At 37.5% G+C, this 12,537-nt stretch overlaps 1 protein-coding gene across 1 annotated transcript in view; it reads left to right on the top strand.

The window, feature by feature from the left end:
* Positions 1-12,537, top strand: part of sv2a (synaptic vesicle glycoprotein 2A) — a 117,137-nt gene that overhangs the window by 20,346 nt on the left and 84,254 nt on the right. The window lies entirely within an intron of this gene.

Genomic DNA, 12,537 nt, shown 5'->3' with positions numbered 1-12,537 from the left:
AAAGACAATAACTCTTTATACTGTGTTTAGCTATTTTCTCTATCCTCCAAAAAGCATTTAGTGTTCAGTGAAAGCGAGTTGCATACAAAGACACCACCAATATAAAACGTATGTATATATATTGTGATCCCTGCAGTGGGAAGCAGCCACAGCTAGGTGATTCTCATGAACATGGTTCAGCTCATAGCAAAAATCCAAGAGCATTGAATACATATTTTCTTTGACCCTTTATAACATATACAATCTAAAGTCAGTGCTTAATATGAATTAATGATCTATTTAAAAATGTTAAGGTATATTCTGACATTTCTAGAGACACAAAATTCATTACCGTAACACATTTTTAAATAGAAATAAAAAAACAAGTTTTTTTTCTTTGGCAAGCACTTAAATATGCTCAAGGGTAGCTGGTATCACCAAAATGGATTTTATTAAAATAAAGACATATTTTTATGCAAACAATTCTATCATTACCATAACATTTAACCATTTTTTCTCATAAATTTTCATTCAGATTTTGTTCTTTATACATTGTTAAAAACCATTATGTTTGATTATATTCTGTTAAATTATACATTTTTAAACAAATGTATATTTATTTTTATAAAGTTTATTAAATATTTATTATATATAAGTGTGGGGAAACCATGACATTTTTATCTGGACAGTAATTAATTTGTGAGTCAAAAATATGTTTAAAAATATAGAAAATATTATTTTAACACAAAACAATGAATTGTGCCTCATTATGGTTATATTGTTCATTCATATAAAAGTGAAATATATTTAGTTTAATAAAGTATGTCCTTATAATCTTCACAGACATAACTTGGCTTCATGAGAATCACCCAGCTGCACGGTGACATTACATCTGCATGCTAGGACAGAATTTGTTATTCACAGGCAGAGAGACCACCAACACCCATACTTATCTCAGCATCTCCGGCTTGTGAAAGGCTAATCGGATGGTGATGGGCTGCCTCGTTGCATTCAGATGGGCCTCAAGAGTCTCCTTGTACAAAGGTCGTGAGCATGGTGACGAAGGACGATCGACCAATCGACAGGCAGCTCAGAGAGAAATAGAAAATTGATTGAGTCACTGTGCAGAGCTGGAGGAGGAGGACTTCAGCTGTCCAGAGTCTAAGGCCCCGTTTACACGAGGACGCTTGTTACAAAATATTTTATGGGAAGTGTCTTTCGTTTAGACGGTGACGCCGTTATTGGGGCTTAAAAACACAAAAATCTGAAACCACCCTCCAGAGTGTAAAACTGTAATCCGCTCCCCCGTAACGTGTCCGTCTACACTGCCAAGACACAAAACTCTGCTCAGATCTGCTCACGTCACGTACGCGTTTATGCCACATACATGCTCCAGTACAGGGAAATAAACTAAATTATTTCCACACGTGGGACCTTCAAGCTGCTCTGGCAGCTCTGATAAACTTACAGGAGTCTTTCCACCAGATGAACAGGATATGTACAGATAGTACTACAACAAAAACATGAATGTTGAGTTAAATATTAGTCATCCCCATAAAAATTCCCCAAAAAGCCCCATTCAAAATATCTCCCTTTCCCTCATTGTCCCATTTAACATTTAAATGTTGAATTTAACATGTGACGGAGGAATGCACAGTCCATGTAGGGGGCATGGCCTCAATTGGGGGCGGGGACTCTGTAGGGGCGTGCCCTGTTCAGCCCTGCTATAAGCAGTGTACTGTGTGCCTGTGATTGAGTAACAGCAGATATTCAAGTGTACTTGCGTGAAATTTTTGTTTTTTGTCAAGATTATGCTAAAATATATTTTCCCAACTACATTTAAATTCCCGTTTATTCCAATAAATTCCCGTTTATTCCCATAAATTCCTGTTAATTTCCATAAATTCCTGTTAATTCCCATAAATTCCTGTTTATTCCCATAAATTCCTATTAATTCCCAAAAATTCCTATTAACTCCCATAAATTCCTGTTAACTTCCATAAACTCCTGTTAATTCCAATAAATTCCTGTTAACTCCCATAAATTCCTGTTAATTCCCAAAAATTCCTGTTAGCTCCCATAAATTCCTGTTAATTCCCATAAATTCCCGTTAATTCCCATAAATTCCTGTTAATTCCCATAAATTCCTGTTAACTCTCATAAATTCCTGTTAACTTCCATAAATTCCTGTTGATTCCCATAAATTCCTGTTAATTCCCATAAATTCCTGTTTATTCCCATAAATTCCTATTAATTCCCAAAAATTCCTATTAACTCCCATAAATTCCTGTTAACTTCCATAAACTCCTGTTAATTCCAATAAATTCCTGTTAACTCCCATAAATTCCTGTTAATTCCCAAAAATTCCTGTTAGCTCCCATAAATTCCTGTTAATTCCCATAAATTCCCGTTAATTCCCATAAATTCCTGTTAATTCCCATAAATTCCTGTTAACTCTCATGAATTCCTGTTAACTTCCATAAATTCCTGTTGATTCCCATAAATTCCTGTTAAATCCTATAAATTGCTGTTAAATCCCATAAATTTCTGTTGATTCCCATAAATTCCTATTAACTCCCATAAATTCCCGTTAATTCCCATAAATCCCCGTCAATTCCCATAAATCCCTGTTAATTCCCATAGATTCCTGTTAAATCCCATAAATTCCTTTTAATTCTCGTAAATTCCAATACATTCCTGTTAACTCCCATAAATTCCTGTTAATTCCCAAAAAATCCTGTTAACTCCCATAAATTCCTGTTAATTCCCATAAATCCCTGTTAATTCCCATTAATTCCTGTTAATTTCCATAAAGTCCTGTTAACTCCCATAAATTCCTGTTTATTAAATTCCTGTTAATTCCCTTAAATTCCTGTTTATCCCCATAAATTCCTGTTAATTCCCATAAATTCCTGTTAATTCCCATTAATTCCCGTTTATTCCCATAAATTCCTGTTAATTTTCCATAAATTCCTGTTAATACCCATAAATTCCTGTTTATTCCCATCCAAAGTTTCCAACTAGGAAAATTCCCAGAATTTTGCAACCCTAGCAACAACACACAGTTATCTCTGCCACTACCTCTTCTCCATGTACAACATATCTCCATGGCTGTTAAATCTCCCTGTGCCCTGACCGTTGTTTGTCTTTCATGGGAGCAGTGCAGGCTGGGTAAATGTTACAACTGATGTAGATATAAACTGAACTGATTGATTGTTTTCACTGGCTGCTGCCATTCAAAATAGATTCAATCTTTTTTGCTGAATAGTATTTTTCAGTGATTTGACAGATTTCTGTAGAGCCTGCATGAGGATAAGCGTGTAAATATATTCACACACACCACTCCCGTGCCTTTTCCTCTTTTCAATATATTTATGAAAACTGCAAACAAGGTCATTTCCCCAGCACAGACTTTTTATTTAATGCATTCTGTGTGCACTGCTGATTTACTGAACTACAGTCTGTAGGCTACATAACACAGTGACATAGTGTTTGCTTGTGATGTCACCCATATATTTGTGAAGGAGGAGGTGGATTTAAAGCCTGGAGCTTGAGTTTATCACTTGCTGCTCTCTTGGCAGTTTGTTTTTGAGCCGTGAAATCCAATTTTCTGCTACAGGGTGGAGCTGAGAGCAGTGAGCTAGTTCAGCCGTCGTGGCTTACGAGTCCTTTAATATATTCCTAATGGAGCAGTCACTTTCAAAATTACTTCCAAGACGGACACGTAGATTAGAGGAAGTGAAGTTCTGGACTCTAATGGGAAAAAACCAAACATATCCACCGTTTATCAAAGGAGAGAGTACTATTCATTGCAAGGGGGTACATCTCTGTATCTGTATTGCAACATGCTGAGTTTTCAACCATTTCTGTTGGGTCTGACTGAGCAAACAACAGGCTTTCTGGACAGCAGCTGAACATGTGAGTCAAAGCCGAGCAACTAATACAAAACAACTGCTTTATATGGCATCAATCCTAACTGGGACATCATGAATTGGTCACTCAGCTATCACAAACATGAAACAAGTGAAAATGAAAATGAGCAAACCATGAGAGGATGAGATCCAGGCTGGTGACAAAGCACCAAATGTCTTTCACAACACTTTGTGACGATGTGGTGCTTGCTGTCAGAGTGAGAATCTGTTGAAACAAAAGAGCTGCAGTTATTTTTTGTTACGATGACCACAACATGAAGGATAAGTATGGAGTTAGATTTGTGCCAGAATGTTCAAACAACACTTCCTTAAATTCAACCAAAAAAATGTTTTAATCAAAATATCAAATACAAAATTTAAACAAAAAATATATATAGTCAAAGACAAAATTCAAAACTTGCAATCAAATTATTTGTGTTATTGTAAAAGACATCTGTCTTTAAGTCTTTGAATAACTGTTTTTTTGTTTGTTTGCTGCTGGTTTTGCATTTGCGATTCTGTCTTTGTGTTTGCGATGCTAGCCTTTTTGCTTGTGTTTCTGGCACAACTTTCACGTGTGGGCGGATTTCTCTGGGTGCATTCCTATTGGCTAATGCGTTTTGACTGACAAATGAGCTGAGCTTCAACTACCCTGGAAGTTAAAACATGTCAGAATATTTTTTTGTTTGAATTTGAAAAAGTGTTGTTTGAACATTTTGGCACAAATCTAACTCCATAGATAAGCAGATAAATGATCATAAGAGGTACTATAGATCTTTACTCTTTCTGGTTATTACACCAAAGTCTGTGGCCTGGGGGGCGTTTGTGAGACTGGAAAACTTTCATAATAGCAGCTGATTTAAACAGCTATTTAGTGAGAAATCGAGCAAGACCTGACCCAAAGGCAGCACCTCTGAGGTTTGAGTCTCTGATGTAAACGAGGAATCGATTTAGCCCCGGCTGCTTGTTCATGTACTTCAGCAAGCTCAAGTGTTTGCGATTTTGGCCCTCAAATGTTTGCCACTGGTGCAGTTCAGCAACCCGTAAAGCCTCTTGCCTGAAGTAATTTAAACAACATCAATCTTACAAAGTGGTGACACTTGGTCGTTTTATCATTAGTGCAGTGCCTGTTCAGAACGGGCTGATTGCTCAGGTTCTGGTATTGCTGCTTGCAGCTTATTTGAGAACTGTTTCTGATCCAAACACCTTCATGCTCAACATTGCATTTTGTAGATCCTGAGCAGTAAACCTGTCATGACATAGTTGTGTCCCCTAGCAATGAGCGTGTGTAATTTGCTAACAGCAACCTATTTAGGACCAGGCTATTTCCTGGAACAAAAGTTCAAGTTCATTGGGAAAGTTGCATCACTGATGCTTGAAATTACTGAGTTTGTACCACAGTAACAACTCCTCCCTCTCTCTTTCATTAATTGTTTTCAGCAGTGGTGGGCCGTCAGGGCCAGCAAGGCCTTCTCTGCTGGCCTAACATAACCAGAAATCATGATCATAATTATGATAAAGGTTAATTTAATTTTTAATTTTCTTTCCCTAAATATCTAAAAGTATTCATATTCTCTTCATGTCATATTATGCTCCTTCCAGTGCTGTTGTTTTTAGGTTAGAGTTTTTATCCAATCAGAATTCAGCTATCTTATGTTGCCAGGCTGTATGAAATCTGCCCGGGCCTTCAGAATCAACAATGCGGGCGTCTGTGCACTGTAAGTGAACGGGCAAATACAGTTGAAAGATAGTTGCGATAGCCAATCAGATCACGAGTTGTGTCAGTAAGGCCCTCTAGCTGGCCTCACGTTGAACGTGACATTTACGCGTCCTGTGATTGGATATGGATACTTACTAGTTTGAGCCACGGCAGTGCTATGCAGATCAACAGAGTCACACCCGGCCGGGACTGTTAACGGTATGTAAATAATCTGGCGCATTGGCGCAGCTGTGTGGTTGTACTCAAAGCAACAGGTCACAGAAAGTCGTGATACGTCATGTTTTGACATGAAAAAGTTTTTTTACAAAGAGACTTGTTTATTGTGTCGCTGTCGCCAAAGTATGGCCGTCTTGTTAGTGTCTTTCTGATATTAAACTGCGATTTTGCAATGTATTGTACAATCTTGTTAAAGCTTGCATATTCTTTGTGGACTCATTTAATAAAACTTTTTGGAAAGATAATTTTAAAGACCCTTTTATTTTTAAGTTTTGACAGTAGCATATCAGATATGTTTTAATTGCTGATGCGGTATTGTTGATTTTTAAAATGTGCCGGATAATAGCCCATTTTGTAAACAACTGAGGTGATGCAATGCCTAGTAGTGCTTAAGTGTGTTTCTAACTACTCTCCAGTCCTGGTGTTATAAATGCTGGCAAAATGAAAGGTATTTATTGACTAAGTTGGACATCACTGAAGGCCTAAGTGTGAAATGCACCGCCCGCCACTGGTTTTCAGTGTACTTTAAGAAGTTGAGAGCTGTACCCTGTTTGGAGGTGTAAAAGTCAGAGAGAACAGCTGTCATGAGAATTTAAAGGTGGAAATACATACTAGCCGTGTTTCGACTAGGGGGAAAAGTGGCCACCAGGAAAGTCTCAGGCCACACCCTGTCAAAAGTCCGCTCACTCTGCTTGTCTCCATTACAAGTTAGCCTCCAGAGGGATTTAAAGACTCCGGAGGTGACATATGGTTTTCACCATTGCTAACTGAGTACAATGTCACAAGCTGAAAGCAGCATGGCTAATTATGCACAAAGTCTCCGCTGGTCATAAACATAGTGATTGTGAATTAAGGACATTGCTAACTGTGCACAGAGTGTCCGGTGCTTCTTGTCAACAAACAGAGATCGCTAAGTGAACACCTCCTGCAGCAGCAGCACATACACACTGTACTGCTACAGAGCTAACTGTAGCTAACTGCTGCTAACGGCGACTCTTCTTAACAAGCCAGCCTCTGACTCATTATCGGCTCGTTAGGAGGAGTAAGAAGGAGTCGCTGGATTTGTCTCCAGTCGCTTTCTTGAAAAATAGTCGCTAAGGGGGTCTGAAGAGTCGCTAAATTCAGCAACACCGGGTATTGTCCAGTAGTAAGATAAGAATAGAACCTCAGATGGGAATATATTTAGTCCAGACAGAAATATCTCAACAACAATTTGAGGAATTACCATGACATTTTGTACAAACATTCATTTTCCCCAGAGGATGAATCCTACTCACTGTATTCATCTTTTCACCCAACCTCTTGTGCCACTATGAAGCTGATCTTTGTGGTTCTGAGTGAAATATCTCCCACAACTGTTGGATCGAATGCTTAAAAAATGGTAATGGCATTCATGTTACCCTGAGGATAACCTGTAATACTTTTGCTGATACCTTTGCTTGTCTTGTTGCCCCATCATCCAGACAAAAATGAGAAAGTTTAATGGCAAAATGAATTTCCATCAGCCTCAACCATACTCCGTTTCGTGCTAAATAGCAAATGTTAGCATGCAAGCATGCTAATCTAAACATGGTAAACATTATACTAGATTAACAGCAGCAGCATGTTAGCATGTAGCTCATAGCATCGACTTTTGTGTCTCATATCGTTGATTCTTAGAGCAAACGTGGAGGGATTAATGGGAGCCAAATATCTAATTCTTATTTTTAATAAATATTTCCGAATATTGATGTTTGAACACTGCAAATTATGTTTCTTACCAAGATAAAAACAAACTTTAGATTTAGAAGTGTTAGATAATGTATCTTGTTTTATGAGTTAATTTCTTATTTTAAGTGTTCAACATGCTTATTTCTAGATTTAATCATCCTAATTTAAGAAATCTAGTCAAGTGAAATTATTTGTCCTTGCAGCAAGATAATTTCCCTCAGATTTAGTGTTTTTATCTTGTTTTTAGACACACCTTTTTTGCAGTGAAATAATTTGAAATTATCATTGATGACAATGTCAGTGCAAACTAACCTTTTTAACATGTATCTCTACTTTTTGAGCTGTAGGTTTTTAAAATCTAGCCACATAAAGGTCTCATCATTAGGCATTTTTGTATTTTGTACTCTTTGCTTTTGTTATGTTATACTCTCCAATAATGGACGAGCAGAGAGAAGGTAGATCTGCGCTAATAAACTTCCCTCCTCCTTCTTGGGGTTTTAGTTTCAGCTGGCTTTCAGGGAGCGTGTTCTTAGAAAATCTGCCGTCCCAGCAGACCTCTGGGTCGTGTGATGTTGGCTCGCAGTAGTCTGTGTCTGTTCGACGGCCCCGAGGCTCCACAGGAAGCTTTCAAACACTCCTCCTCCTCTTGCATCTGCTCTCGTTTTTCTTGCTATAATAAAATGATCGTGCACAAATATGGTTATTCAAACACATTTAAATGGACGGGAACAATGATAATAGTGTCGCCAAGGTCAGCCTGCAGTTTATTGGCACTTATCCGATGTTATTTAACACTGACTCTCCATCGTCTCTCATAAAAATAATGGCTCATTGAGTAATTGATCACTACACGGTCATTGCTGTCTGATCACTGTCTCACCATCCAGACACAGAGCACTGGTTGCTGGTGGCTGCCAAGATTTAATAGCATGAACATGCAGTATGATGTTGTGTGTGGTCTACTATTTCAGAGGTAAACGAGGTGCTCTGGTGCCTTTTTATCCTCACAATATGACAACATGAAAGGGAATGATTGAAACCTTTATGAGCAAAGATGGGCCAAACAGTGTCTGGATGCAATTTTGAGCACTAACTTAATATCTACAGTATAAACCATGTTACTTCCAAAACCAATAACTGCATAGGAATACAGGTTGCATTAGAAAAACCATGTTTAGGACTGGAACATTTCCCCACTGTGTAGTATCTCCTCAGTGTGAGTTATGCAGGCTATGCTCAGTATTAGATCCAGGAGTTTGGACTTAAGCAACATCATCCAAACATGAGAAAGCTTTATGTTTGTTAAAATTAGGGCGGGGCGATATGGACAAAATGTCATATCGCGATATATTCAGGCTGAATATCGATATACGATATATATCTCGATATTTTTATCGCAAAGTGAGAGCAAATGTTCAGTCAAAGTAAAATATAACATGTCACAAGTAGTTTTATTGAAACTGTTTATTTAAGTGATATTTAAATAAAAAATATCATAAATGAAAATAACAGAATAATGAGCATTACAAAAGAACTAAATATGATAAACTCTAGTAAGGGCAGCATTTATATATAAAGAAAGAAAACAAAATTTAACTATATCGATATATCCGATATGGTCAAAATCCATATCACATTTACAAATATATTGATATATTTTTTATATCGATATATCGCCCAGCCCTAGTTAAAATATATATATATTTGTACATATCTCTATGTACTGAAGACTCGTTGCATTTGTATTTAATCCTGTTGTTGTGTAGGGTGTCCATAAAGTGTCTTTACAACTTAAAACAATTATTACAAAAGCAAATGAAAAGACAAATTTGTGGAAATGATTACAAAATCAGTAGATATTGAAGTTTTGTTGCCTCATTTAATACACCTCTACATGGGCACCATCAATTGGTTAGGATTGGGTTGGTCCACTCCTCTTTTTATCCAACACTGTCCCTGTTCCCATACATTTCCTGTGCCATGCACGAATAGACCACTAGCTATTTCACCAACAGGGGACCTGAAATACACAAATGCAATGTGATTAAAAACTTTGATAGCCACTGAGTACCTACAGCAAATCTAATTAAGATATCTTATCAAAATATTTGTGATAATATTTTAAATTGTAAAGAGACTTTATGGACACCCTGTATATTTAGTGTAGCACGCTTTTTAATCTTTATTTATTTACAGACTTACTTATTTCTTATTTTGGAACTAACTTATTAAGTTAGTCCTCAGCCTCAAAGCCTCTTGTCTTGTTAAAATGAAAAGTCTAATGACCTCTGTTTTGCAGTTCAACAAAACAGGGTTGATTTTCTTTAATTTCCCCCCACTTTTTCTTATCATTACTCTTTTTCTTTTCTTTTCTTTTCTTTTTTTTCTTACTCTTATCATTACTCTACTATTGTAATGGAAGAGCACTGCTTCTCCTCCATTTCAACTAGGACCTGTTAACTGTAGGTTACATTAGTCTTTTAGCACCTAATCATCTTTGCAGCTCTCAAATGCATATTTACGACCCATTTTTCACAGATCCTTGACATTACAGCTACAGCTGATAGAACTGGCTGGTGTCATTTCAGCCTGTAAAACTGACAGTTGCTGGGTAGAAATTGACTCCCTTTTATATTGAGTAATATTATATAATACTTACTCAAATAACTCAAAAAGCATGTGGAAATAGAAATGTTAGAGTTAGCTAAGCTAAAATCTGATTTCATGTGTTTTCAGCTGAAAAAGCATGTTGGGGTGGGACACAGGAGTGGGTTAGCTGTTAAACAGTTGGCGGGCTGGGACGAGCAAACATGGAGAATGAGTCAGAAAAACTAGATGTTAGCCTTCATAGCTCCTGCAACACCTTCTGCTCCCTTGTTATTCCAGCAGGCTGCAGACTGCGGGAGAGCCGGAATACTGCAGACTCTGCAGTGCCACCTTAAAATCTGTGAAATTAAAGGTTTTATTTGATGTCTGTCACCTGTTGCTGCTGCCTCCAGTTTCATATTGTATTGCTTATTGCGAGCAGTTCTGGGTTTCTAAGATAAACTGTTGTGTGAAGCTTCAACCATTAAATGGTGATGTCTTGCGGGAAGGAAAAGTAATGGGTTATTGTTGCCAAAGTGAATCATACTTTTCGTTTTGCACTTAGTATATGACAGGAAATGAAATATTAGGCACAAAATAAATACACTTTTTAAATTTTAATAACAAATGCAGCACTTGCAGTACATTTAGCCAGTGTTTGTGGTCGTGTTTTTCCTCAGTCTCAATTTTCTCTCTCTCCCCAATGCTGAGCTGCTGAGAATGTGGGACGGTACTAGAATGACTTCAGTGTTGGCTACAGCTGCAGTCGGTCCCCTGAGACTCGCTCTCTGGGGACACATAACCTCTTCATGGTCTCATGAGCACATACATGCTGGAGATGTGTTGTTGTGGAAGACAAGCTGTAAACAATCTGTCATTTTAGAGACCTTGGACGTGTCGAGCAGAGGTTAGGGCTTCACTAGAGCATGCAGAAAGCCAAAATGTGACCTTAATTTTTAACTGTAATTTCCAGAAACTTGGTCAGACTAAAAGTTGTGTCATTGGTTGATTTTGGACAACTGTTTGTGTTAAGACAACGCATCCAATGGTTTGCATAATATTGTAAGAAATATGTTAATTCAATTTAACTTTGTTAAGCTTAGGCCCCAAAATACTTGGTTTAGTTTAGTAAAAAGATCATGGTTTGACCCATCCATGAACTCCTTTTGTGGACTATGTCGCTCTGCATCACCTGACTTTATCCTTTCCAACAAGGAAAAAAAAGTGCCCCCTTGAAGATGGGTTCACACAATCTCGGTTCGTAATGTAAAATCATCTAATGCCTCCAGAAACTGAAATAAAGGGTTTTCCCCCTCAATAATTAGTGTAAAACACAGTGGATGCTCACTGAAAGCTTGTACACAAGCATGTGCCAAAGTTTTTGACCTTTCTTTGTTCCCCTGTGCACTATTCATGGTTGATACACTCATAGGTCTGATGCACAAAGATAAAACACTGTCTGCATCACTGATGCACATGTTAAACACAGTATAGATAAGTGTGTTGCTGCTGTTGTTGATAGAGTCATCTAAATAGGTGTTTTTCAGTGTAACATGGTGAAGAATGATCTGGGTTTCACTCTGGGTCCGACTGAGTTCTCATTGTGTTTGTTGTCAAAATAGATTTTTGACTGAAAGTTTCAGACCTTGCTTAAAATACTACAACATACAAAGTAAGATATATTTTTGTGTAATAGTTTGTTCATTTGAGGCAGAACAACTCTATCTACGTAGCACATTGTATACACAAATGCAACTTAAAAAACTTTAATGATTCATTTAAAACATCAAGATAAGTTAGACATTTTGGGAAATTTGCACATTTGCTTTTTGTTAGATGAGAAGATTGATACCTCTGAGGAAGAAAAGTCAGTATCAATGCACTAGATTTTAGCTCCCAAAAGATCAATACTACACTCAGTTGTCTGTTTATTATGAAGCTAGAGCCAGGAGACAATTATCTTAGCCAAGAAATACTCTGGCACACATTTTTTCCCTCAGTGCAGAGCCATGGTAGCTGTTTACACCTTGTTCTAGACTTCATGGTAAGCTAAGCTAACAAACTGCTGGCTGTAGTTTCAAAGGCTTTGCCTATTTAAGCTGTGGGTGTATGAAAACTACAACTTGAACACTTCATAGCATGTCAAATTCTCCCTGAAACACATGTTTTTTTCCCTGCTAGGTTTGTTTTGCTAATTTGTAGAGCTTGCAGCCTTTTTCTTTGGCGCAGCATGTTCCCCGCTAGTGAGACAAACAAGGGTAGCATCACAGTGACAAAAAGTGTCCTGGAAAGGAGCAAGATGGCCCGCTGATGGATCCACAATAGCTCTGCTTTTAGCTGTGTTCTGTATTTTCTCTAATTTCTTCTCAGACTTGTTGAGAACTAAGATAATGGAAACAGGAAATGAAAAGTAGT

Source organism: Centropristis striata, chromosome 8 (genome assembly GCF_030273125.1).
Source record: "Centropristis striata isolate RG_2023a ecotype Rhode Island chromosome 8, C.striata_1.0, whole genome shotgun sequence".
In the NCBI taxonomy this organism is placed as follows: Eukaryota; Metazoa; Chordata; class Actinopteri; order Perciformes; family Serranidae; genus Centropristis; species Centropristis striata.
The sequence above is the reverse complement of the archived record's forward strand: the minus strand, read 5'-3'. Positions and strand labels throughout refer to the sequence as shown.